This window comes from Phaseolus vulgaris, chromosome 10 (assembly GCF_000499845.2).
Source record: "Phaseolus vulgaris cultivar G19833 chromosome 10, P. vulgaris v2.0, whole genome shotgun sequence".
NCBI lineage: Eukaryota > Viridiplantae > Streptophyta > Magnoliopsida > Fabales > Fabaceae > Phaseolus > Phaseolus vulgaris.
The window spans coordinates 1,872,837-1,886,034 of NC_023750.2; positions in this window are offsets into that span (position 1 = coordinate 1,872,837).

A 13,198-nucleotide genomic window follows, 5' to 3' on the forward strand; every position below is an offset into this window, starting at 1 on the left:
TGTGTGAAACTGTTTGATTTTTTTCGTTGGTGAATATTCATCCGTTGGACCTGAAACTTGTTGCGTTTTGTCCTGAATTCAGTGGAGATTCTTACGTGGAATTTCAGGAAAAAACTATTTCGGGAGAATTTTTCAGAAATTTTCACGCAAACCAAGGCTATCCTCTGCCGAAACTTGTGAAATTTCGCTCTACTTTTTGCAATTTTTTTTCTGTGTTTCTATTGCGCTGAAAAAAATCACACAAGTAATTTCATATGTTGTTTGCGCCCAGGTAAGGAGGCACATCCATAGAGGAATCACTAAAGGAATATATAGGGAAGAAAAGTCAGGACGTTTTGTTTTCTGAAAAGCAGTTTTGTTCACTCTCGGTCTGGGACTTACTACGCCTTACTCCTTGGGTGTTTTGGTCTGAAATTATTACCAGACGTCCGTCATAGTGTCTATTAAGTTTTGGCTGATATTTGAGTCCCAGATTCGTCACACAAGACTGGCAATGAACTTTTTATTGATCATTGCCAGAGTTGAAAGGAAGGTTCGTTTGTGTGAAACCTTTTGTTTTTTTTCCTGGGTGAATACTAATCTGTTTATCGGTAATTTGTCGTGTTTTGTCCCAAATTCAGTGGATATTCATACGTGGAATTTCAGGAAAAAACTATTTCGGGAAAATTTTTCACGCAAACCAAGGCTATCCTTTACTAAAACTTGTGACATTTTGCCCTACTTTGTGCAATTTTTATTCTCCGTCCGTATTGCGCTGAAAAAATTCACACAAGTACTTTCATATGTTGTTTATGCCCAGGTAAGGAGGCACGCCGATAAAGGAATCACTAAAAGAATATACGGGGAAGAAAAGCAGAACGTTTTGTTTTCGGAAAACCAGTTTTGTTCATTCTTGGTCTGGGACTTACTACACCTTACTCCTTTGGTCTTTTGGTATGAAATTTTTACCAGACGTTCGTCACAGTGTCTATAGAGTTTTGGCTTAGATTTGAGCCTCAGATTCGTTCCACAAGACTGGCAATAAACTTTTTATTGATCATTGTCAGGGCTGAAATGAAGGTTCGTTTGTGTGAAACTGTTTGATTTTTTTCGTGGTTGAATACTCATCCGTTGGACCTGAAATTTGTCGCGTTTTGTCCCGAATTCAATGGTGATTCTTACGTGGAATTTCAGGAAAAAACTATTTCGAGAGAATTTTTCAGAAATTTTCACCAAATTAAGGTTATCCTCAACCAAAACTTGTGAAATTTCGCCCTACTTTCTGCAATTTCTATTCTACGTTCGTATTGCACTGAAAAAATACACACAAGTACTTTCATATGTTTTTTGCGCCCAAGTAAGGACGCACATCCATAAAGAAATCACTAAAAGAATATACGAGGAAGAAAGGTCAGGACGTTTTGTTTTCGAAAAACCAGTTTTGTTCACTCTGGGTCTCGGACTTACTACGCCTTACTCCTTTGGTGTTTTGGACTAAAATTTTTACCAGACGTCCGTCATAGTGTCTATTGAGTTTTGGATGAGATTTGAGCCCCAAATTCGTCCCACAAAGTTGGCATTAAAATTTTTATAGATCACTGCAAGGGCTGAAAGGAAAGTTCGTTTGTGGGAAATTGTTTGGTTTTTTTTCGTTGGTGAATACTCTTTCGTTTGATCTGAAAATTGTAGCGTTTTGTCCCGAATTCATTGGAGATTCTTACGTGGAATTTCAGGAAAAAACTATTTCAGGAGAATTTTTTAGAAATTTTGACGCAAACCAAGGTTATCCTCAACCAAAAACTTGTGAAATTTCAGCCTACATTATGCAATTTTTTTTTTGCGTCTGTACTTTGCTGAAGAAATTCACACAAGTACTTTCATATGTTTTTTAAGCCCAAATGAGGAGCACGTCCATAAAGGAATCACTAAAATAATATACGAGGAAGAAAAGCCAGGACGTTTTGTTTTCGGAAAACCAGTTTTGTTCACTCTCGATCTGGGTCTTACTACGCCTTACTCCTTGGGTGTTTTGATCTGAAATTTTTTCCAGACGTCCATCACTGTGTCTATTGAGTTTTGGCTGGAATTTGAGCCCCAAATTCGTCCCACAAGGCTAGCAATAAACATTTTATTGATCTCTGCCAGAGTTGAAAGCAAGGTTCGTTTGTCTGAAACTGTTTGATTTTTTTCGTGGGTGAATACTCATCCTTTTAACCTGAAATTTGTCGCGTTTTTCCAGAATTTAGTGGAGATTCTTACGTGGAATTTCAGGAATAAAACTATTTCGGGAGAATTTTTCAGAAATTTTCAAGCAAACCAAGGCTATCCTCTACCAAACTTCGTCACATTTCACCCTACTTTCTACAATTTTTATTTTGCGTCTGTATTGCGCTGAAAAAATTTCACACAAGTACTTTCATATGTTTTTTGCGCCTAGGTAAGGAGGCACGTCCATAAAGGAATCACTAAAAGAATATACGGGGAAGAAAAGCCAGGGCGTTTTGTTTTCAGAAAACCAGTTTTGTTCAGTCTCGGGATGGGACTTATTACGCCTTACTCCTTGGGTGTTTTGGTATGAAATTTTTACCAGACGTTCGTCACTGTGTCTAATGAGTTTTGGCCGAGATTTGAGTCCCAGATTCGTCCCACAAGACTGGCAATAATCTTTTTATTGATTACTGCTGGGGCCGAAAGGAAGGTTCGCTTGTGTGAAATTGTTTGATTTTTTTCGTGGGTGAATACACATCCGTTTGACCTGAAATTTGCCGCGTTTTGTCCCGAATTCAGTGAAAATTCTTACGTGGAATTTCAAGAAAAAACTGTTCCGGGACAATTTTTCAAAAATTTTCACGCAAACCAAGGTTATCCTCTACTAAAACTTGTGAAATTTCGTCCTACTTTCTGCAATTTTTATTCTGCGTCCGTATTGCGCTTAAAAAATTCACACAAGTACTTTTATATGTTGTTTGTGCCCAGGTAAGGAGGTACGTCCATAAAGGAATCACAAAAAGAATATACGGGGAAGAAAAGCCAGGACGTTTTGTTTTCTGAAAACCAGTTTTGTTCACTCTCAGGATGAGACTTACTACGCCTTACTCCTTCGGTGTTTTGGTCTAAAACTTTTACCAAACGTTCGTCATTGTGTCTTTCAGTTTTTGCTGAGATTTGAGCCCCAAATTCGTCCCACAAGACTGGCAATAAACATTTTATTCATTAGTGCCAGAGCTGAAAGGAAGTTTCGTTTGTGTGAAACTGTTTGATTTTTTTCGTGGGTGAATACTCATCCGTTTGACCTGAAATTTGCCGCGTTTTCTCCCGATTCAGTGGAGATTCTTACGTGGAATTTCAGGAAAAAACTATTTTGGGAGAATTTTTCACGCAAACCAAAGCTATCCTCTACCAAAACTTGTGAAATTTCTCCCTACTTTGTGCAATATTTATTCTACGTTTGTATTGCATTGAAAAAATTCACACAAGTACTTTCATATGTTGTTTGCGCCCAGGTAAGGAGGCACGTCCGAAAATGAATCACTACAAGAATATACGGGGAAGAAAAGCCAGAACGTTTTTTTTTGGAAACCAGTTTCACTCACTCTCGGTCTAGGACTTACTACACTTTACTCCTTCGGTGTTTTGGTCTGAAATCTTTACCAGGCGTCCGTCAGTGTGTCTATTGAGTTTTGGCTGGGATTTGAGCCCCAAATTCGTCCCACAAGGCTAGCAATAAACATTTTATTGATCTCTGCCAAAGCTGAAAGCAAGGTTCGTTTGTCTGAAACTGTTTGATTTTTTTCGTGGGTGAATACTCATCCTTTTAACCTGAAATTTGTCGCGTTTTTCTCGAATTTAGTGGAGATTCTTTCGTGGAATTTCAGGAAAAAACTATTTTGGGAGAATTTTTCACGCAAACCAAGGCTATCCTCTACCAAAATTTGTCAAATTTCGCCCTACTTTCTACAATTTTTATTCTGCGTCCGTATTGCGCTGAAAAAAATTCACTCAAGTACTTTCATATGTTTTTTGCGCCTAGGTAAGGAGGCACGTCCATAAAGGTATCACTAAAAGAATATACGGGGAAGAAAAGCCAGGGCGTTTTGTTTTCAGAAAACCAGTTTTGTTCACTCTCGGGATGGGACTTACTAAGCCTTACTGCTTGGGTGTTTTGGTATGAAATTTTTGTTGGGTTTAATAGTGCCAAAGTTCAAGAGGGGGGGTGAATTGACCTTTTAAAACTTTCTCGCAGAAACAATGTTTAACCCAGTTTTACAGAAAATAAATCGATTTATGTGAAAATGAACAGATTTATTTCAGCACTGTTTTTGTTTGAAACGTTTTTAATACAGCAAGGTTAATCACAAGACTATGCAGATAGATTTTCCAGATGCACACACACAGATATCAGATTGAAAAGCAGTGAAACACAAAATAGTAAGCTTCAATTTCAAGCAAGTGATTAAGGTTCAATTGATAGCATGCTAATTAATTGAGTGACCTTTGCAAACAACCTGTTCCAGTGGCTTTTAACAGACTATGAGTGTTCTTCTTGATGTCAAGCAATTTTCCAGAAATTAAGAACATTGAATCACAGAACAACAAGCTTCAACTTTAAGCAATTGTTTAAGGTTCAATTAATAGCTTTGACAGTTTCTTGAGCAACCTATCACAGTCAATCTGTTCCAATGGCTTTTAGCAGATTATATATGTTCTTATCAGATTCAAACAACTTTTTCAGAAATCAAGAACATTATGCACAGTGCCCAGAAAGAACAGATTTATTTTCAATTGAACAGATTTATTTCTTTGCTGTTTAATCAATTATGCAGAAACGAAATTGCAGAGAGTGAGAGAGAATGAACACAAGCAGTTATACTGGTTCACTCAACTGAGCTACATCCAGTCTTCACCCACAACAGGTGGAAATCACTAAAACACAGTACAACCAAGTACAATTCCCACTGTTCTTGAAACCTACAAGAACTTAGGTACTCTTGCTGAAAAAAACCTATTTCAGCACACACACACCCACTCTTCAAGAACGCCTATCAAGAAGAGTGTTCAACCAAACTATTACAAGAAATGAGAAGTGAAACGACTACACCTGATTGAGGATACAAAGATCTGCCTTAAACCAGTAGGCAAGATTGCTAGAACAGTAGCAACACCTCACACCAAGCTTTTGGAACCAAACAAAGAACAAGAACTTTGTGATTTTTGAAATCTTTGAAGAACAAATGCTAATCCTTTGTAAACACTTAACTCTCTGCTGTCAAAACTTGTTTTTGCAAATGTATGAATCAGTATTTAAACTCAGAAACAAGTTTGCATTTTATAGAAAGCCAACTTATAACAGATTTTTGAAAAACAGTTAAAGCTGTTATAAAATGAATTTGTTATTTTCAAAATTTGTTATAAAATAAAATGAACAGATTTATTTTCAAAAGCAGTTAGAGAATTTGTTAAGTGAGGAGACTTAGTCAACCATTTGGTGCTGAGATAAAACTGAAAATCGTTTAAGCTTGACATGGCACCAGAGACAAAAAGAATCTGTTCATTTACAGATGAACAGATTTATTTTTCAAAACGAAAACAGAGAAAGTTTAACTATTTAAAACTCAGTCGTTTTGAAAAGAAGAAGACTTAGTCAAAATACCTGATGCACAAAATCTAATTTTTACAAGACTTAGCCAAGGCAATAGTGTAAAAATGAATCTGTTTAGTTAGAAAAGAACAGATTTATTTTTATGCAGTAAACGTGTTTTTTGTAAAACATGTGAAAAACATTTTAAGAAAACTTATGCTTGTTCTTATCACATGGCCAGTGGTTATGAGGTGAGTTACTCAGCAAAAAGCCCACTCTTAGACAACCTCTAAGCACTACCTAAGACATACTTAAAGCAAAGCAAAAAACAAATGAAAAGTACATATAGGTCTTCATCAAACACAACATATAAGCCTTCATCAAACACAATCTTGAAGGGGCAGCAACCATCTTCAACAATTTTTACCTGACGTTCGTCACTGTGTCTATTGAGTTTTGGCTGAGATTTGAGTCCCAGATTCGTCCTACAAGACTGGCAATAATCTTTTTATTGATTACTGCCGGGGCTGAAAGGAAGGTTCGCTTGTGCGAAATTGTTTGATTTTTTTCGTGGGTGAATACTCATCCGTTTGACCTTAAATTTGTCGTGTTTTTGTCCCGAATTCAGTGAAGATTCCTACGTGGAATTTTAGGAAAAAACTGTTTTGGGACAATTTTTCAAAAAATTTCACGCAAACCATGGTTATCCTCTACCAAAACTTGTGAAATTTCGCCCTACTTTCTGCAATTTTTATTCTGCGTCCGTATTGCGCTTAAAAAATTCACACAAGTACTTTTATATGTTGTTTACGCCCAGGTAATGATGGAGATCAAGCTCAAGTGGACATGGAGGCCAATCACCAAGATCAAGAAGAGGTAGAGGCTCAAATGGAGGACGCCCATGGAGGTCAAAGCCCACCTCAAAGGCTTACAAGAAGCATGTTCAAAGCTTTAGGAGCTAGGGGACGTTTATTTACTCTTTTTGTAATTTCTTTGGTTGAAGGTGCTTAGAGGGAAACATTAGAAACCTCTATTGTTAAAGCATCTTTTAGTCTTTAGTTAGGAGTCTTATGAGGGGGGGTGCGTTAGTAGATAGGTGTAGGAGTAAATAAGGAGGTGCCAAAGTGAGGGAAGAGGTCACACCTTCCTCATGCTTGGTTTAGGCGCCGGTTCTAGTAGCTTTTAGGAGGGAATTTTGAATTCTTTTAGTTTGATTTTCAGCACCTCTAGGCTATAAATATAGGTGCTGCCCTTGTACATTTCAGATTGGAATTTAGACTAAAGAAACTATACTCAATTTTTGAGAGAGCATTGGAGAGCTTTGTGCCTTCTTCACTAGTCTTATCTTGATGGTTCCTTGGTTACCTCAAGTGGCGGCTTGCACACTCATCTAGGAGTCTCCATCCTTCTAGTGGCGTGATCATCCAACCATACATCCATCTTCATGAGCTTTCTCTTCTCTTTCCTTCCTTCTCTTTCAATTGTTCTTGTTTTAGCTTGATTCCTTGAAATTCTGTTCGGTGTTCTTGCTGTTTTGTGGTTTTTTGGTTCGGTCTTTTTATATTTCTGTCCATTCATCTTGTTCCTTTGCTTTTCCATCCTTTATATTCAGTTCATTTCAGTTTTTAGCTAATTCTATTCGGTGCAATTGCTTCTTCTTTCATTTTAATCGGTTCAATTTGACTATAATTGGAACTTCCATATGAGTTTGGATTAGGTGCTAGTTTTGGTGAGTTCTTGACTTAGAACATTGATCCAATTCTAAGATAAAGTGCCTAACTATTGTCCAACTGAAGTTGATTCCTAAGAATGTCAAGAATCATTCTCTTCTTTGCTATTGGAATCACATCATGTGGTATCAAGAGTTTAGGTGTGTTCTTGTTTAATTGTTGAGTTATGTAGCACTTTATTTCAAGAGCTCTTTTAATTTCTTGCAATTTAAGTTTCTGTTTTAGGCTTATTTGAGTTTGCTTGCTGTTTTAATTTTTGTGCCTATCATATGTTTGAGTATTTTCTTTTTTTTGAATCTATACAAGTTTTGTCTTAGTCTTGTTTTTCCATAATTGTCATCACTTCTTGTAGTACTTTTATTGCTTTTGTTGTTTCTTGCTTTAGTGTCATAATTTTATTTTATTTTCTGAAGTTTGATATTGATCCTTTGTGCATTTTCTGTTTTAGATTGAGTTCATACTTGTATTCTAGACCTATACAAGTTCCTATACATCATTTTCCATTATGTCTTTACTAGTTCATAATTCTGTTTTTCATTCCTATTAGGATTCCTCTGTTTTCTGAAAAAGTGCTTACTGTTTTTCCTTATTGCAATTGATTTACTCACTGGAAAATTCTGAAATTCTGGATTTGTGTTATTCAAAGTGTTATAAAAGCATAGAAAAAAGAAGTACTCAAAAATTCAAAGTACACAAAAAATGATAAATAATATACAAAAAGTGTACAATTCTGCCGAAAAAAATACGGTAATCTGGCAGCGATTTTGAAAAATTTATCTCAATTAATTGGCTTACTGTTTTTAAGTGATTCCAGTGCCATTATTGAGTTAACATCTTGAAGTTTCTGTGGTTTAAATTTCAAAATCCAGTTCGCTTTATATCATTCCAGTTAAATCAGTGAACATCAAGCACAGTTTGCATAAAAAAATATTTTCCAGTAGCTAAATTTTTTGTTTTCTTCATCTACTCTAGTACTTTTCTTTAAGTATTCTTTTGTGTGCCTACTTTCTCATTGAGTTCTTTAATTTTCTTGCTTGTCTTTTGTTCATTAATCTTTGAGTTTGTCAAACATCTAGTATTCCTTTTGTTCTAGCCTTTTCTTTGCTTATACTTTTCTCGTTTGTCCTTATTGCTTCATTGGTTTTGTTGTGGTTGGCTTTGAGATTGGTGTGCTTGCTTTGACATCTTTCATTTGAAGATTCCAAGACCTCAAGATCAGATTGGTGCAAGGACATTATTTCTTTGAGAGTGACCTATTTTTCTGCCTCAATTCACTTCGGCAATTGCCAAGCTCACTGTTTTTGCTAATTTTGTTTCTTGACTTGTTTGCTGTTTTGTGTGTTTGCTGTTTTTAATTTCAAATGGCTGGATTTTCAAGTGATGCATCCTACAAGCAGCATTCTCCTTCCAAAGCTTCAATCCTTGGTGAATTACATGAAGCACAAAGATCCATTAGACGCTTGGAAGAGAAATTGCAAAAGATGGAGGTGCAACAAGCTAGACCATCTCTTTCCATCCATGATGAGCATCATTCACATAGACATTCAACAAGAGCCTCTTCAAATGATTTTGGCCGTGAAGAAGAGCATAGGAGAAGGAGAACTCCACCATAATTTCATGGACAAAGACACCATAACCAAGGGGAAAGACATCACTACGACAATGGCTTCTATCAAGATGCAAAGTCTAGGCTTCCTTCGGTCAAGCTTCCTTGTTTTAATGGCTCTAGTGATCCTAATGTATATTTAGATTGGGAGGCTAAGTGTGAACAAATATTTGAGATCCATGAGATCCAAGATGAGCATAAGCTTAAGCTAGCCACCCTAGAGTTTAGTGATTATGCCATGAAATGGTGGTATGGTGTTGTAAAGGACATTATCTATCACAAGGGTCCTCCCGTGGACTCTTGGAACTCTTTAAAGGATCACATTCGCACTAGATTTGTGCCCCCACATTTTAGGAAAGACCTCATGTTGAGACTCCAATGGTTTCAACAAGGCACACTAAATGTGGATGAATATTATAAGGAGCTAGAGACGCTTGTGCTTAAAATTGAATTAGAAGAAAGTGAGGAAGCTATGATTGCTAGGTTTGTGAGTGGTCTTAGGAAGGATATTCAAGACATTGTTGAGTTACAAGAGTATTCATCATTGGGTTCTTTAGTTCATCTTGCAATGAAGGTGGAAGCCCAACTTGCTAAGAAAAATTCTTTCAAAAATGCTCCCAATGATGGTTACTACAACAAGTCTTGGAGGAACAAAAAGTCTTTTTCTAAATTTCCTTCCAAAGATTCTTCTTTCAAACCCAAGGAAACTAAGCCATCTACCTCTACGCCTAAATCACCCACTAGAACGTCTAATACTAAATGTTTTAAATGTATGGGTTATGGTCATATAGCTGCTAATTGTCCTTCCAAACGAAGTATGTACATGCATGAAGGCATTGTAGTGAGTGAGCATGATTCGGATTCTCCTAAGCATTCATTGCATTCTAGTGCATCTAGTGAGGAAGAGAGTGAGTGTCCACTTGAAGGGGATTTGTTAGTTGTGAGAAGACTTCTTGGACAAGTTTCACAACCTTTTGAAGAAAGTCAAAGGGAAAATATTTTCCACACAAGATGTCTTATTCAAAACAACATTTGCTCTTTGATAGTGGATGGGGGTAGTTGAGCAAATGTGGCTAGTACAAGAGTAGTAGATAATCTTGGATTGCCTACTATCTCTCTTACAAATCACTGTCAGGGCTGAGAGGAGGGTTCGTTTGTGTGATTGTTTGATTTTTTTCGAGAGTGAATACTCATCCGTTTGACTTGAAATTTATCGGGTTTTGTCCCGAATTCAATGGAGATTCTTACGTGGAATTTCAGGAAAAAAAACTATTTTGGGAGAATTTTTCAATCAAACCAAGGTTATCCTATACCAAAACTTGTGAAATTTCGCCCTACTTTGTGCAATTTTTATTTTGCGTCCGTTTTGCGCTGAAAAAAATTCACACAACTACTTTCATATTTTTTTTTGCGCCCATGTAAGGAGGCATGTCCATGAAGGAATCACTAAAATAATATACGGGGTAGAAAAACCACGACGTTTTGTATTCGAAAAACCAGTTTTGTTCACTCTCGGGATGAGACTTACTACGCCTTAGTCCTTGGGTGTTTTGGTCTGAAATTTTTACCAGAAGTTCGTCACTGTGTCTATTGTGTTTTGTTTGAGATTTGAGCCCCAAATTCGTCCCACAAGATTGGCAATAAACTTTTTATTGATCACTGTCAGGGCTGAAAGGAAGTTTCGTTTGTGTGGAACTGTTTCATTTTTTTCGTGGGTGAATACTCATCCGTTTGACATGAAATTTATCGTGTTTTGTCCCAAATTCAATGGAGATTCTTATGTGGAATTTCAGGAAAAAACTATATCGGAATATTTATTCAAAATTTTTCACGCAACCCAAGGCTATCCTCTACCAAAACTTGTGAAATTTTGCCCTACTTTCTGCAATTTTTATTCTGCGTTTGTATTGCGCTGAAAAAACTCACACAAATACTTTCATATGTTTTTTGCGCCTAGGCAAGGAGGCACGTCCATAAAGGAATCACTAAAAGAATATACGGGGAAGAAAAGCCAGGACGTTTTGTTTTCGGAAAGCAAGTTTTGTTCATTCTCGGGCTGGGACTTACTACGCCTTATTCGTTGGGTGTTTTGGTCTGAAATTTTTACTAGACGTCCGTCACTGTGTCTATTGAGTTTTGGCTGAGATTTGACCCCCAGATTCGTCTCTCAAGACTGGCAATAAACTTTTTATTGATCACTGCTAGGGCAGAAAGGAAGGTTCGTTGTGAAACTATTTGATTTTTTTCGAGGGTGAATACTCATTCGTTTGACCTGAAATTTGTCGTGTTTTGTCCCGAATTCATTGGAGATTCTTACGTGGAATTTCAAGAAAAAACTATTTCGGGAGAATTTTTCACGCAAACCAAGGCTATCTCTACCAAAACGTGTGAAATTTCGCTCTACTTTCTGCAATTTTTATTCTGCGTTCGTATTGCGCTGAAAAAATTCACACAAGTACTTTCGTATGTTGTTTGCGCCTAGGAAAGGAGGCACGTCCATAAAGAATATACGGGGAAGAAAAGCCAGGACGTTTTGTTTTTGGAAAACCAGTTTTGTTCACTCTCGGGATGAGACTTACTACGTCTTACTCCTTCGGTGTTTTGGTTTAAAAATTTTACCGAACGTTCGTCATTGTGTCTTTCAGTTTTTGCTTAGATTTGAGCCCCAGATTCGTCCCACAAGACTAGCAATAGACATTTTATTCATCAGTGCCAGAGCTGAAAGGAAGGTTCGTTTGTGTGAAACTGTTTAATTTTTTTCGTGGGTGAATACTCATCCTTTTAACCTGAAATTTGTCGCGTTTTCTCTCGATTCAGTGGAGATTCTTATGTGGAATTTCAGGAAAAAACTATTTCGGGAGAATTTTTCACGCAAACCAAGGCTATCCTCTACCAAAACTTGTGAAATTTCTCCCTACTTTGTGCAATTTTTATTCTACGTCAGTATTGCATTGAAAAAACTCACACAAGTACTTTCATATGTTGTTTGCGCCTAGGTAAGGAGGCACGTCCATAAAGGAATGACTACAAGAATATACGGGGAAGAAAAGCCAGAACGTTTATTTTTTTGGAAAACCAGTTTCACTCACTCTCGGTCTAGGACATACTACACCTTACTCCTTGGGTGTTTTGGTATGAAATTTTTAACAGAAGTCCGTTAGTGTGTCTATTGAGTTTTGGCTGGGATTTGAGCCCTAAATTCGTCCCACAAGGCTAGTAATAAACATTTTATTGATCACTGCCAGAGCTGAAAGCAAGGTTTGTTTCTGTGAAACTGATTGATTTTTTTCGTGGGTGAATACTCATCCTTTTAACCTGAAATTTGTCGCTTTTTTTCTCGAATTTAGTGGAGATTCTTACGTGGAATTTCAGGAAAAAACTATTTTCGGAGAATTTTTCACGCAAACCAAGGCTATCCTCTACCAAAACTTGCGAAATTTCTCCCTACTTTGTGGAATTTTAATTCTACGTCTGTATTGCACTGAAAAAATTCACACAAGTACTTTCGTATGTTGTTTGCGCCCAGGTAAGGAGGCAAGTCCATAAAGGAATCACTACAAGAATATACGGCGAAGAAAAGCCAGAATGTTTTTTTTTGGAAAACCAGTTTCACTCATTCTCGGTCTAGGACTTACTACACTTTACTCCTTGGGTGTTTTGTTCTGAAATTTTTACCAGACGTCCGTCAGTGTGTCTATTGAGTTTTGGCTAGGATTTTGAGCCCCAAATTCGTCCCACACAGAGCTGAAAACAAGGTTCGTTTGTGTGAAATTGTTTGATTTTTTTCGTGGGTGAATACTCATCCTTTTAACTTGAAATTTTTCGCGTTTTTTCCCGAATTTAGTGGAGATTCTTACGTGGAATTTCAGGAAAAAAAAATTTGGGAGAATTTTTCAGAATTTTTCACGCAAACCAAGTCTATTCTCTACCAAAACTTGTGAAATTTCTCTCTACTTTGTGCAATTTTTATTCTACGTCTGTATTGCACTGAAAAAAATTCACACAAGTACTTTCATATGTTGTTTGCGCCCAGGTAAGGAGGCACGTCCATAAAGGAATCACTACAAGAATATACGGGGAAGAAAAGCCAGAACGTTTTGTTTTTTGGAAAACCAGTTTCACTCACTCTCGGTCTAGGACTTACTACACCTTACTCCTTGGGTGTTTTGGTCTGAAATTTTTACCAGACGTCCGTCAGTGTGTCTATTGAGTTTTGGCTGGGATTTGAGCCCTAAATTCGTCCCACAAGGCTAGCAATAAACAATTTATTGATCACTGCCAGAGGTGAAAGCAAGGTTCGTTTGT